Here is a 15,243-nt window from a genome sequence, read left to right as displayed (position 1 = left end):
TTCAATTAATCAAGTCTTAACAAGTTTGATTGCTTAACATGTTGGAAACATTTAATCATGTAAATATCAATCTCAATTAATATATATAAACATGGAAAAGTTCGGGTCACTACAAACCATCCTCCTCATCCGTAATTTTTGTTTATTTTATTGTAATGTTACTAATTCTTAATTTTCTTATTTCTTATTTCTTATTTTATTATTTTAATAGCTTTTATAATTTTCTAACTTTATTAGATTTTAATAATTTTTGAATGTGGTGTGAAAACCCAACTTCAAAAATATGTATATATGTGTTTGTAGTTTATCTCATGTACAAAACAGGGTAAAACAGCGTATTTTCAAAGACTGGCATTAAGTTCAGCAAAAGCTATTAATTTTGACGACAAAACGAAAAACAAATGTGATGTACCAACAGACGGAATGAACAAATGATGTGCACCATTTATCATTCAGCAAACAAACGCCAATATGTTTGGAAACTTTGGTAAAATTTAATCATTTTTCTACGCTAATCACCCTCAATAATTTAAATTATTACTGATTTCTTGCAAATGAGGGCATTGCAAGATCTTAAGTGTGGGAAGGGGTTAAATTCTTTCGGATTTTTAAAATTTTTAACTTATACACTTGGTTACCATTAGAAATACTAGTAACGCATTAGTTGTATTAGAATCTAGTGCTCTCTGATAACAAAGAACAGCCCTAGTCTTATATACTGACTACCCACTTCTAGTAAAATTTTTCAAAATTTTCAATTAAATGAACTCAAAATCATGTTTATACATATTTATGAACGATAAAACTAGGTGTTAACACCGAAATTATTGTTACCTCGGAAAGGACATAAATTGAGAAACAAACCAAAATGTTAGAATTCATTTAAAATGGAATAGAGGACAATAAAAAGGCAAATAAAAGAAAATAAAAGCCAAGTGTGGGAAAATTTACGAAGTTATCTTAAACATATGTCACATATTTCTGTAACAAATAATTGAAGATACTTTTGCTTTGGACTAAACTAAACAGTTTTACCCGATTTACTGTAAGAAAGATGGATCTACACGATGAATCAATTTCATCACTTAAAGGAAGTAAAGTCTTCTGAAAAAGAAATGCGCTTCTTGATTTAGGTCATGAAGTTGTCATCCAGACCAGCTGTAGGTTGACGAAAAATCTAGAAAAGTCATCTCTAAAATCAGCAGGAAATCCACGGACCTCAGCATCAAACAGGGTCGCCAAGTGGTCAGACTTATCCTAACCATGAGAGGATCTGTCTTGTAAAATGGGGAGGACGCCGTGCAAATTAGCTTGATAAGACTAATGAATCAGACCCCCAGAAAGGATAATCTCCTTAAAAGATCAAAAATCAACTTTTAAGCCTGATATTACTCAATCCTAGAGATTGACCTTAAAGATTGAGAATTACAAACTCGTGGAATTTGATGATATCTAAACTCGAGCTTGAACGAGAAAATATTTTGATTAAAATTACAAACCGATTTGTTTTATGAAAACCCATTTTCAAATGCGTTCATTACAATTGAACGTAAAATTCTAGGAATTCACCTGGAATTCATTAGGTCACCTGAACCAAATTGGGTGTCAACCGTAAGAACGGTGGTTGCATAGCATGGTCAAAGACATGACCTTGTGCCAGACCAAAAAATTATAAGGGTGAGCTTTACTATTGCTCCTACAAAGGATAGTAATTGCATCCGACACGTTATAGACCATAATTAAAAGCATGTCAGGGGACATTGCCTTAACAGTTGCTTGTTCAATGCTTTCCTTTACAACCAGACGGTAGTTTATCGAAAGGTAATATACGGAGCAAGTATACTGGACGTGTTGCTTTCCCAATACAAGGTTAGCAAGTGGGTGACACAAAACCACAAGTTTTGAGCTAAAATTTTCAAATCTGAAACCCACCAAACCTACAAAAAGAATTTGCAAACACCGGTGAAGGGTTATTCCGGAAAACTTATCTAGGGTAAAAGCTAGATTTAATTTTCAAAAGATCAAATGTTTTCATAAAGATCCAATTTCCTTAATGGATCTAAATTTTATAGTCATGTGGGACTGTAAACCACATCGTTACTACCATTGTTTATACCGCCGTATAGAAATCACTGATGTACAAAGTGTGAAGAATAAAGAAGTGATTCTAGTATATTTTAAGACTATATTGCTTGAGGACAAGCAACGCTCAAGTGTGGGAATATTTGATAATGCTAAAAACGAACATATATTTCATAGCATTATCCCTCAAGAAAGACAAGCTTTTAGTTGCAGTTGTCCTATTTACAAGTAATATTCGTTTAAATAATAAAAGGTGAAGACAAAAGACAGATTCGACGAATTGAAGACGCAAACGACCAAAAAGCTCAAAAGTACAAAATACAATCAAAGTGGTTCCAATTATTGATGAGAAACGTCTCAAAATTACAAGAGTACAAGATTCGAAACACAAAATACAAGATATTAAATTGTACGCTTGGACGTTCGAAAATCCGGAACCGGGACCAGAGTCAATGTGATGACCCGGGAATTTCCGACCAAATTTAAACATAATCTTATATGATTCGACTCGATAAGCAAAGTCTATTAAACCGAGTCTCATTATGTTTGAACTATTTCATGATAACATTTGACCTTTAACTATTTCCGACGATTCACGAACCTTTAATTGTAACTAAGAATGTAAATATAAATAATTATATATAAAACTAATTATATTAGTATTAATGAACTATTAAGTAATTTTGTTATTATAAAAGATAACATTTAATAACTAAAGATTTTCATTTTGAATATATATAGTATATTGTATATAAATGATTCAAACATATTTTACCAACGTTATCAAAATATTAAATGTACAATGTTATACTTTGTAGTTAATTGTTTAATATACATAATTAATCATCTACTCAACATTTAAAACATGATTTTATATATATGGTAGTATACATATATACATAAATATAACTATATATATATATGATTTTATACATAATTATTATATTATGTATATGTAGAAATTTATAATATATCTATGATGAAATAATGTACTATTTTAATAAATATATATAATACTTACATATATAAAACATTTATATTTTTCATAATTACATACATAAGTATAATATAATTAGTATGTAAATAAATATTATAATATATTTATATTAAAATGCATAAATATATAATATTCAGTATATGTTACAATACATATTACATAATTATTAAATATTACATAATAATAGATGATATTAATAAATTAAATTTAAATACAAATATAGTTGTTGTAGTAATGTTATTTGTATCGTCAAATATCAATATTTGTATTCATAATATCACTTTATATCATATAAAGATGAAATTGGATGTATAAATTAGATTATTATTACTAATATTATTATTATCGATAAAATATTAATATTATCATAATTAGTATGGTATTATTATTATTATTATTATCATTTTTACAGTTATTATTATCATTAATATTATATTTATCATTATTATTAATTTTATTAATATTATTAGATATTAATAGTATTGTTATTATATATTATTATTATTAATTAAAAAAAAACAGTAGGGATCTATATTATACGCTTGACCTCTGTATCCTTTATCTCTATTATTATTATTTTTTTTTGTTTCTTTCCTGCTCCCAACTCGTGAACCTGTGTTGACATTTTCTCCATTTTTTATCAACCGATCTCTATTATTACAACATGATTATGTATAATTGCAAATCAAATAAAAAGGAAATCCAATGGGATTAAAGAGCACAGCGATATTTTTTTTTTCTTCTTCTCTGCACGCTCCAATTTTTTTTTCTCTTAATTCAATTTCGAATAAAGTTTCAAAATCTAAAAATGCAGAAAGGTTAGAAATCTTTCTTTGAATCTATCTGCAAAATCTCAACTCTCAAATCTTTATATCGATCTTGAATTTTGAAGTCAAAGTTTAGTTTAAAAAAAGTCAACAATTGTTCTTGAGACAAATTCGCGTTCGTGTATATGTTTCTGATCAAATTGACGATTCCAGTAGTTTTTATACATGTTTAGAAAACTATTTCGTATTATAAACATTATCTATAATGTTATCTATTACGAAATCAAATTTTTTTTTTGTTCCAAGAACCGACGCTGCAGTAGGCCTTTAGTATTTTTTTTATTTTATTTTAGAACCCAAATTATTTTTTTTTCTGTAATGTTTTGAAGCTTTAAAGGGAACCCCGATTTTTTTTTTTTTTGGTTATTGATGTTTTGTTGAATCCATGAGACTTGTGGAGAAGAAGAGGAATAGAAGAAAAATAGTTTATATATAAAATTTAAATTCGATATTAGTACAGAGAATCAGAATTGGTGGGATGGTCGAGAGTGTTTGCGTGTGAGCATGTGGTCACGAGATCGAGTCCAGAGGACGGTAGTTTCTTTTTTTTTTTTGAAACTCTTTTCATGTGAGGTAGTTTTCTTTTCTAATTTTATTATTGTTATTATATATTAATTATTATTAGTATTATTATTATTATTGTGATTGTTTTGATTGTTATTGTTATTGTTATTATTAGTATCATACTTGTTATCATATTTGAAAGTATTATAGACATTACTATTATTATTATGATAGGTATTAATAATATTATTATTAGTAATAAACTTATCATTTTAGTATTTTATCATCATTAGGATTATGATTATGATTATCATTATTATTATTATGAAGGAAATAAAAATATATTATTATCATCAATATTAGAATTTGTACCGGTTTATAAATAATAGTATCATCAGTACATTTACAATTAATAATATCATATTTATCAGTATCATCATTAATATTTACTAGTATTATTATGATTATCATTTATCATTTTATAAATATTAGAACCCTTATTATTAACATAAGTATGGTATTAGTATTAATATTATTTTAGAGTTATTATTATTAGTATCATTAACAGTTATCATTTTCATTTTTTTTGCTCTTAGTATTATCATTATTAATAAAATTATTATTATTATTAGTAAATCATTATTATCTAAATTATTATTTTAACAAATAAATCTTTTGTACACTATATATATATACTTATGGTATATACTAGGATTGTATTAATAATTCACATAACAAACTAATAAAATTTCATAAATACAATACTAACCACAAATATATGTATATAAATATATTAATGTCACTATTTATATAAACGTAAATCATTATAGATATATATACATAAAATCGATATATATATATAAAATATAACTTAAAATATAATATAAGTATACGTTTTAAAATAAAGGTTAGAATAAATTCTACAAAACTATAATATATAAATAATACATATTAATAAATGAAATTTTGTAACTTACATTATACGTATTAATATATACACAATTGATATAGGTTCGTGAATCCGAGGCCAACCCTGCATTGTTCAATGACGTCATATGTATTTTTACTACAAAATACAGTATCGTGAGTTTCATTTGCCTTTTTACCCTTTATATTTTTGGGCTGAGAATACATGCGCAACTTTTATAACTGTTTTACGAAATTGACACAAGTACGTGAAACTACATTCTATGGTTGGATTATCGAAGTCGAATATGCCCCTTTTTATTAAGTCTGGTAATCTAAGAATTAGGGAACAGACACCCTAATTGACGCGAATCCTAAAGATAGATCTATCGGGCCCAACAAGCCCCATCCAAAGTACCGGATGTTTTAGTACTTCGAAATTTATATCATGTCCGAAGGAGGATCCCGGAATGATGGGGATATTCTTATATATGCATATTGTTAATGTCGGTTACCAGGTGTTCAATCCATATGAATGATATTTTTGTCTCTATGCATGGGACGTATGTTTATGAGAAATGGAAATCTGAAATCTTGTGGTCTATTAAAATGATGGAAACGATTGTTTAAGTTAAACTAATGAACTCACCAACCTTTTGGTTGACACTTTAAAGCATGTTTATTCTCAGGTACGAAAGAAATCTTCCGCTGTGTATTTGCTCATTTTATAGATATTACTTGGAGTCATTCATGGCATATTTCAAAAGACGTTGCATTCGAGTCGTCGAGTTCATCAAGATTATTATCAAGTCAATTATAGTTGGATATATTATGAAATGGTATGCATGTCTGTCAACTTTCGATGTAATGAAATTTTGTCTTTTCAAAAACGAATGCAATGTTTGTAAAATGTATCATATAGAGGTCAAGTACCTCGCGATGTAATCAACTGTTGTGAATCGTTTATAATCGATATGGACTTCGTCCGGATAGATTAGGACGGGTCTTCACAGTTGGTATCAGAGCGGTGGTCTTAGCGAACCAGGTCTTGCATTAGTGAGTCTAACTGTTAGTCGTTAGAATGCATTAATGAGTCTGGACTTCGACCGTGTTTGCATGTCAAAAGTTTTGCTTATCATTTAGTGTCGAAAAATTATTTGCTTATCATCCTTAAAGTCTAAGACACGTCTTACTGCCTTTATTGCATAGACAGTGTATAGTTAAATTCATATCTTAGCGTATCTGTTATTGTTACCTTTGCCTGACAGCTTCCGTAGATTCCTCCGTAGCTTATGGGATTTTAGTATTATATATGCATATGTAAATTATGTATTGCAGGGTACTAATCTACATCCTATAATCTATTTCTTATCGAAAATCCTTCATCTGATCGTACGAGATGAATGCCTCAACCAGTTCGAGTCCATCAGATTTCGATAGCTATTTCGATAGTTATTCCGACAGCTATTTCGATATGGATTTCCACTCGAGCTCCGAAAGCAGAGTAACCGGAATGAATCGATCAATTAGCCATCATCTATTCTGAATGAATTGGAGATGGGTTCGTAGTCGACTTAATCAATGGAAACGCGAAGAAGGCGATCATTTCCACTAACCAAATTCACCTCTTGACAATGAACCTAAAACGTTTACCGGCGAACCTGTTCGAGACACCATTTTCTCTCTCATTTCCAAAGTATCTCATCACGATCATATACTATCTCAGATTCTAAACCTCATTCATCCGCTCGTCCGAACCGACAATCATCCCGGTGTAATAGAAGAAGTTAACGAACTTCGCGCATAAGTTGTAGTCTTGAAAAATATGGTGCAAAACGTACCAGCTTCATCCAAATCACCGGCACCAACAGCACCACCAACAACCCAAATTTCAATATCACATGCCTCAACATCTCAATCTATACCTCGAGTATAATCATCATTCTACATGACATTCTACATCAGTTATCTTCGTTCGACATGGTGATTATGTAATCTCTAATGTTTTAGAGATTATTTATTCTAGTTCCAACTGAAAACTAAATGAGTTTAATATCATGTTAACTCATTAAATTCATGATTACATCTGAAGAAAATATATATGTATATATGTTTTCATAAAGATTGTAATTAAAAATTCTTTTGTACAAACTGTTAATAATAAAAATATTTTAACGGGTAGGTAATACCCGAGGAATATTTAAATTTCACATTAATAAGTTACACTGTATATTCTTCGAATCTGATTCAACAGTTATTCACTATCCTATTTACAACCACCGGGATACTTATCCGTTCACCAAAGAATAACTATTTTCATTCAAATTCAATTTCATATTTGAATTTTGACCTATCAGAATCCAACAAGTGGCATAATGAAGAAATAATGGACACAATAAAAATTGATTAGAAACAGACTAATTAACAATATTAAATTTTATTAAGAAACCACGCTAACAAAATCCTAGCTAACTGTTCCTAGCTAACTGTTAATTCCGTATTACATTTTATTTATCGCAATTTATTTATCGCAATTTATTTTATCGCAATTTATATTCTCGCAATTTTATTTATTGTCATTTAATTTCTGTTATTTACTTTACGCACTTTATTTATCGTCATTTAATTTCTGTTATTTATTTTACGCACTTTAAATATCGGGACACGTATACAAGGTTTTGACATATCATATCGACACATCTATATATATTATTTGGAATCACCATAGACACTCTATATGCAGTAATGATCGAGTTCTCTATACAGGGTTGAGGTTGATTTTATAATAATATATATACTTTGAGTTGTGATCGAGTCTGAGACATGTACACGGGTCACGATACGTATTAATTAATTCAAATATTATATATTAAACTATATATGAATGATTGCACTGTCAACTGTGGACTATCGACTGTGGACTAATAACATTGGACAATTAAAATGAATTAAAATATTGAATATAACATATGAAACTAAACAATTCTTCAAGTTTGCCACTTGATTTCGTCTTAAACCTCCTTTGTATCTTCACGATTACATTCTGCGTTCAAACCTTTCATGATTTTTGAAAACACCTCAATCGATAGGATGAATCAACCGCACTTCATCTACGGAAGGAAAGATTTATGCATATAGTTATGCACCTGAGAAACTCTCGGCAATTGAGTAAAAGTTCAACACGTAGCCGCGTCAGATCCTTTGGCATTTATTAACAAAAACAACTTTGCGATCCCTTTTCAAAATTAGCCAATTTTGTCACAGCTCCAACAAGTCAACTTCGACTTTTCGTACGAAACAACCTTATTATAACGTTTATATATACGCGTGCTCTTTCATTGTTACCAGGTAACCTTTCATATTCCATCATATTACCATCAGCGTTTAATCATCTAAAAACACAATTCTCCTGAAACCACCTCGGATTAATAACCGATGATTCAGATATCATAGCATTAAATGCAGAGGAAACATAAAAATGGTAGATGGTCTAAACGGACAAAAGTTTGATGATAAAGAAAGGAGTGTTAGGAACGCTCGATAAAAAATTGGGTATTGAAAAACAGATTGAGTTACCCATGAAGGAGACCAAGGACAAATACAAGGACCAAATCATATATTCAAAGGATTCAGGTAATTCTGGATCCGTTGAAATCTTTAGAGAATATCTTGCTCCGAAGTCATGTTAAAATCTTGCGGAAAATCTTTCTCCATCAACCGTCGAACTTAGAAATTCCAAAATATCATCATCAATATCTTTGATATTTCTGAGGATATTTTCATAAATATTCTCGTCCGAAATTATATACCTCTTCGTGCTTCCTGTGTATCAATATATTGGAAATATTCAATAGAAAATATAGTACCGAAAAGCAGATTATGCGAAACTATGAAGAAAGCCGTGGATAAATCACAAAGAATAAGTTTGACTTCAAAGAATCCAAATAATTCAATGTCTGCTAAAGTCTATAGTGAATAACTTGCTCCTTACTCTAAACCCTTGCAGACAATAGTTTCTATCATCCTCTGATCTTAGATATTCTGAGATATTATCGTACCTTTCATTATAAATATCCTCCATATTTCTGGAGATATTTTTATAACTATTCTTATCTGAAATCATTAATCTTTTCGTGCTATCAGTATTACATCATATAGAAACTGTTAGTTTCTATATTCTGTAAATTTTCAAGCTTAAAATATGAATGTTATTGTAGTAATGATGGGAACTGATGCATGAGTTAGTATAATATAATGACACTTGATCAACGTGATTATATTACAGTAAGTCATGATGAGTTTCTAAATGAAACGTGATGATTCACAGATCATAACGTCATCATGTGCCATGTTACATAACTCTTTCATCCTACTTAACTCCGTAACAAATCAAGAAAATGTATTCTTGATGGTTCTATCTTCCGTGATGTTGATAAATTTGAAAATCAAATCGTGCTATCACGTTCCTTCATGCTTAGAACATTATAATCATTCGAAACTCTATATCTATAAATTCTGGACCATTATTCGCTTGACTTGAAGTCGGGAAGAGAAAACAAAAGCATAGAGCTTTGAAATATAAGGGAGAATATAAAGTCCGATAACAACACATAAATTACAAACCGTGTATATCAATGTTTATCGCAACATAAAGACACGGGAGAATTAAAAACATTATAATCCCGAGGGCGAAGTAGAAGAAAGCAGATTCCTCTGGTGGAAGTTGGAAAAGGAGAATGATTGTTGCGATAGTAAGGATGAGGACAAGGATCAGAACTGGATTAATCATTTTCAGAATCTTTTGGATGTATGAACTAAGAAAGAAAGTATAAGAATGGTGAGAATAATGGAAAGGAAGAGCTTAATTTATACTGGAAATATCAGACGTAGTAATCGGGGCAGATCACCGTATTTAATTAAAGAGATCTTAATTTCCATAAATCCCGAAGAATCAGATTTTATAGATCTTCAAGATTTTCTTTAAATCCCTTAAATTCCGGAATTCAACCAAGGCAATGTCAAAAGTTAAGACGCGCCTTATTTTCTAAATTCAAACCTGACTACGTCAAAAGTTAAAAACAAATCTTTGTTTCTCATTTCATCCTTTTGTGAATAGCTTCATTCGCACTCTTCGAATAATCGAATTATTTTTATCCATATTACTCAATGATGATAAAACTCAAGTTATCAACTCATATTCGTCAGGAAAACATATTTATTGTTAGCTATGACGACCTCACTCAAATTTCGGGACGAAATTTCTTTAACGGGTAGGTACTGTGATGACCCGGGAATTTCCGACCAAATTTAAACATAATCTTATATGATTCGACTCGATAAGCAAAGTCTATTAAACCGAGTCTCATTATGTTTGAACTATTTCATGATAACATTTGACCTTTAACTATTTCCGACGATTCACGAACCTTTAATTGTAACTAAGAATGTAAATATAAATAATTATATATAAAACTAATTATATTAGTATTAATGAACTATTAAGTAATTTTGTTATTATAAAAGATAACATTTAATAACTAAAGATTTTCATTTTGAATATATATAGTATATTGTATATAAATGATTCAAACATATTTTACCAACGTTATCAAAATATTAAATGTACAATGTTATACTTTGTAGTTAATTGTTTAATATACATAATTAATCATCTACTCAACATTTAAAACATGATTTTATATATATGGTAGTATACATATATACATAAATATAACTATATATATATATGATTTTATACATAATTATTATATTATGTATATGTAGAAATTTATAATATATCTATGATGAAATAATGTACTATTTTAATAAATATATATAATACTTACATATATAAAACATTTATATTTTTCATAATTACATACATAAGTATAATATAATTAGTATGTAAATAAATATTATAATATATTTATATTAAAATGCATAAATATATAATATTCAGTATATGTTACAATACATATTACATAATTATTAAATATTACATAATAATAGATGATATTAATAAATTAAATTTAAATACAAATATAGTTGTTGTAGTAATGTTATTTGTATCGTCAAATATCAATATTTGTATTCATAATATCACTTTATATCATATAAAGATGAAATTGGATGTATAAATTAGATTATTATTACTAATATTATTATTATCGATAAAATATTAATATTATCATAATTAGTATGGTATTATTATTATTATTATTATCATTTTTACAGTTATTATTATCATTAATATTATATTTATCATTATTATTAATTTTATTAATATTATTAGATATTAATAGTATTGTTATTATATATTATTATTATTAATTAAAAAAAAACAGTAGGGATCTATATTATACGCTTGACCTCTGTATCCTTTATCTCTATTATTATTATTTTTTTTTGTTTCTTTCCTGCTCCCAACTCGTGAACCTGTGTTGACATTTTCTCCATTTTTTATCAACCGATCTCTATTATTACAACATGATTATGTATAATTGCAAATCAAATAAAAAGGAAATCCAATGGGATTAAAGAGCACAGCGATATTTTTTTTTTCTTCTTCTCTGCACGCTCCAATTTTTTTTTCTCTTAATTCAATTTCGAATAAAGTTTCAAAATCTAAAAATGCAGAAAGGTTAGAAATCTTTCTTTGAATCTATCTGCAAAATCTCAACTCTCAAATCTTTATATCGATCTTGAATTTTGAAGTCAAAGTTTAGTTTAAAAAAAGTCAACAATTGTTCTTGAGACAAATTCGCGTTCGTGTATATGTTTCTGATCAAATTGACGATTCCAGTAGTTTTTATACATGTTTAGAAAACTATTTCGTATTATAAACATTATCTATAATGTTATCTATTACGAAATCAAATTTTTTTTTTGTTCCAAGAACCGACGCTGCAGTAGGCCTTTAGTATTTTTTTTATTTTATTTTAGAACCCAAATTATTTTTTTTTCTGTAATGTTTTGAAGCTTTAAAGGGAACCCCGATTTTTTTTTTTGGTTATTGATGTTTTGTTGAATCCATGAGACTTGTGGAGAAGAAGAGGAATAGAAGAAAAATAGTTTATATATAAAATTTAAATTCGATATTAGTACAGAGAATCAGAATTGGTGGGATGGTCGAGAGTGTTTGCGTGTGAGCATGTGGTCACGAGATCGAGTCCAGAGGACGGTAGTTTCTTTTTTTTTTTTTTTGAAACTCTTTTCATGTGAGGTAGTTTTCTTTTCTAATTTTATTATTGTTATTATATATTAATTATTATTAGTATTATTATTATTATTGTGATTGTTTTGATTGTTATTGTTATTGTTATTATTAGTATCATACTTGTTATCATATTTGAAAGTATTATAGACATTACTATTATTATTATGATAGGTATTAATAATATTATTATTAGTAATAAACTTATCATTTTAGTATTTTATCATCATTAGGATTATGATTATGATTATCATTATTATTATTATGAAGGAAATAAAAATATATTATTATCATCAATATTAGAATTTGTACCGGTTTATAAATAATAGTATCATCAGTACATTTACAATTAATAATATCATATTTATCAGTATCATCATTAATATTTACTAGTATTATTATGATTATCATTTATCATTTTATAAATATTAGAACCCTTATTATTAACATAAGTATGGTATTAGTATTAATATTATTTTAGAGTTATTATTATTAGTATCATTAACAGTTATCATTTTCATTTTTTTTGCTCTTAGTATTATCATTATTAATAAAATTATTATTATTATTAGTAAATCATTATTATCTAAATTATTATTTTAACAAATAAATCTTTTGTACACTATATATATATACTTATGGTATATACTAGGATTGTATTAATAATTCACATAACAAACTAATAAAATTTCATAAATACAATACTAACCACAAATATATGTATATAAATATATTAATGTCACTATTTATATAAACGTAAATCATTATAGATATATATACATAAAATCGATATATATATATAAAATATAACTTAAAATATAATATAAGTATACGTTTTAAAATAAAGGTTAGAATAAATTCTACAAAACTATAATATATAAATAATACATATTAATAAATGAAATTTTGTAACTTACATTATACGTATTAATATATACACAATTGATATAGGTTCGTGAATCCGAGGCCAACCCTGCATTGTTCAATGACGTCATATGTATTTTTACTACAAAATACAGTATCGTGAGTTTCATTTGCCTTTTTACCCTTTATATTTTTGGGCTGAGAATACATGCGCAACTTTTATAACTGTTTTACGAAATTGACACAAGTACGTGAAACTACATTCTATGGTTGGATTATCGAAGTCGAATATGCCCCTTTTTATTAAGTCTGGTAATCTAAGAATTAGGGAACAGACACCCTAATTGACGCGAATCCTAAAGATAGATCTATCGGGCCCAACAAGCCCCATCCAAAGTACCGGATGTTTTAGTACTTCGAAATTTATATCATGTCCGAAGGAGGATCCCGGAATGATGGGGATATTCTTATATATGCATATTGTTAATGTCGGTTACCAGGTGTTCAATCCATATGAATGATATTTTTGTCTCTATGCATGGGACGTATGTTTATGAGAAATGGAAATCTGAAATCTTGTGGTCTATTAAAATGATGGAAACGATTGTTTAAGTTAAACTAATGAACTCACCAACCTTTTGGTTGACACTTTAAAGCATGTTTATTCTCAGGTACGAAAGAAATCTTCCGCTGTGTATTTGCTCATTTTATAGATATTACTTGGAGTCATTCATGGCATATTTCAAAAGACGTTGCATTCGAGTCGTCGAGTTCATCAAGATTATTATCAAGTCAATTATAGTTGGATATATTATGAAATGGTATGCATGTCTGTCAACTTTCGATGTAATGAAATTTTGTCTTTTCAAAAACGAATGCAATGTTTGTAAAATGTATCATATAGAGGTCAAGTACCTCGCGATGTAATCAACTGTTGTGAATCGTTTATAATCGATATGGACTTCGTCCGGATAGATTAGGACGGGTCTTCACAGTCAACTCTCAACGCTCGACGCAACGGACTAAAAATTACAAGTCAACTATGCACATGAATATAATATAATATATAATTAATTCTTAAAATTAATATATATATTATATTATATAAACCGTCGGCAAGCTAGGAGCCAAGCTTGTGTGAGCTGGATTCCACAGCTCCGCACTCGCGAAGCTCTGAAGAGCAAAATCCACCGCACTCGCGGAGCCCTGAAAGTTAGAAATCCACCTATAAAAGGCCGAGCATTCGGCCAAATTTTTTACATCTTTTTCTCATTCATCATACGTAAGATATATATATATATATATTTATATTATAATTTTAATTTTAATTTTAATTTCTAATAATAAGGGTATGTTAGCGAATGTTGTAAGGGTGTAAGTCAAAATTCTGTCCGTGTAACGCTACGCTATTTTTAATCATTGTAAGTTATGTTCAACCTTTTTAATTTAATGTCTCGTAGCTAAATTATTATTATGCTTATTTAATGCCGAAGTAATCGTGATGTTTGACTAAATATTAAATTTGGGTAATTGGGCTTTGTACCATAATTGGGGTTTGGACAAAAGAATGACACTTGTGGAAATTAGACTATGGGCTATTAATGGGCTTTATATTTGTTTAACTAAATGATAGTTTGTTAATTTTAATATAAAGATTTACAATTGGACATACCTATAAATAACCATATACACTCGATCGGACACGATGGGCGGGGTATTTATATGTACTAATAATCGTTCATTTAACCGGACACGGGAATGGATTAATAGTCTATGGAATTATTAAAATAGGGGTAAAATTATGTACAAGGACACTTGGCATAATTGATAACAAAGTATTAAAACCTTGG

Source organism: Rutidosis leptorrhynchoides, chromosome 6 (assembly GCF_046630445.1).
Source record: "Rutidosis leptorrhynchoides isolate AG116_Rl617_1_P2 chromosome 6, CSIRO_AGI_Rlap_v1, whole genome shotgun sequence".
Classification (NCBI taxonomy): domain Eukaryota; kingdom Viridiplantae; phylum Streptophyta; class Magnoliopsida; order Asterales; family Asteraceae; genus Rutidosis; species Rutidosis leptorrhynchoides.
This window is presented reverse-complemented; position numbering follows the sequence as displayed.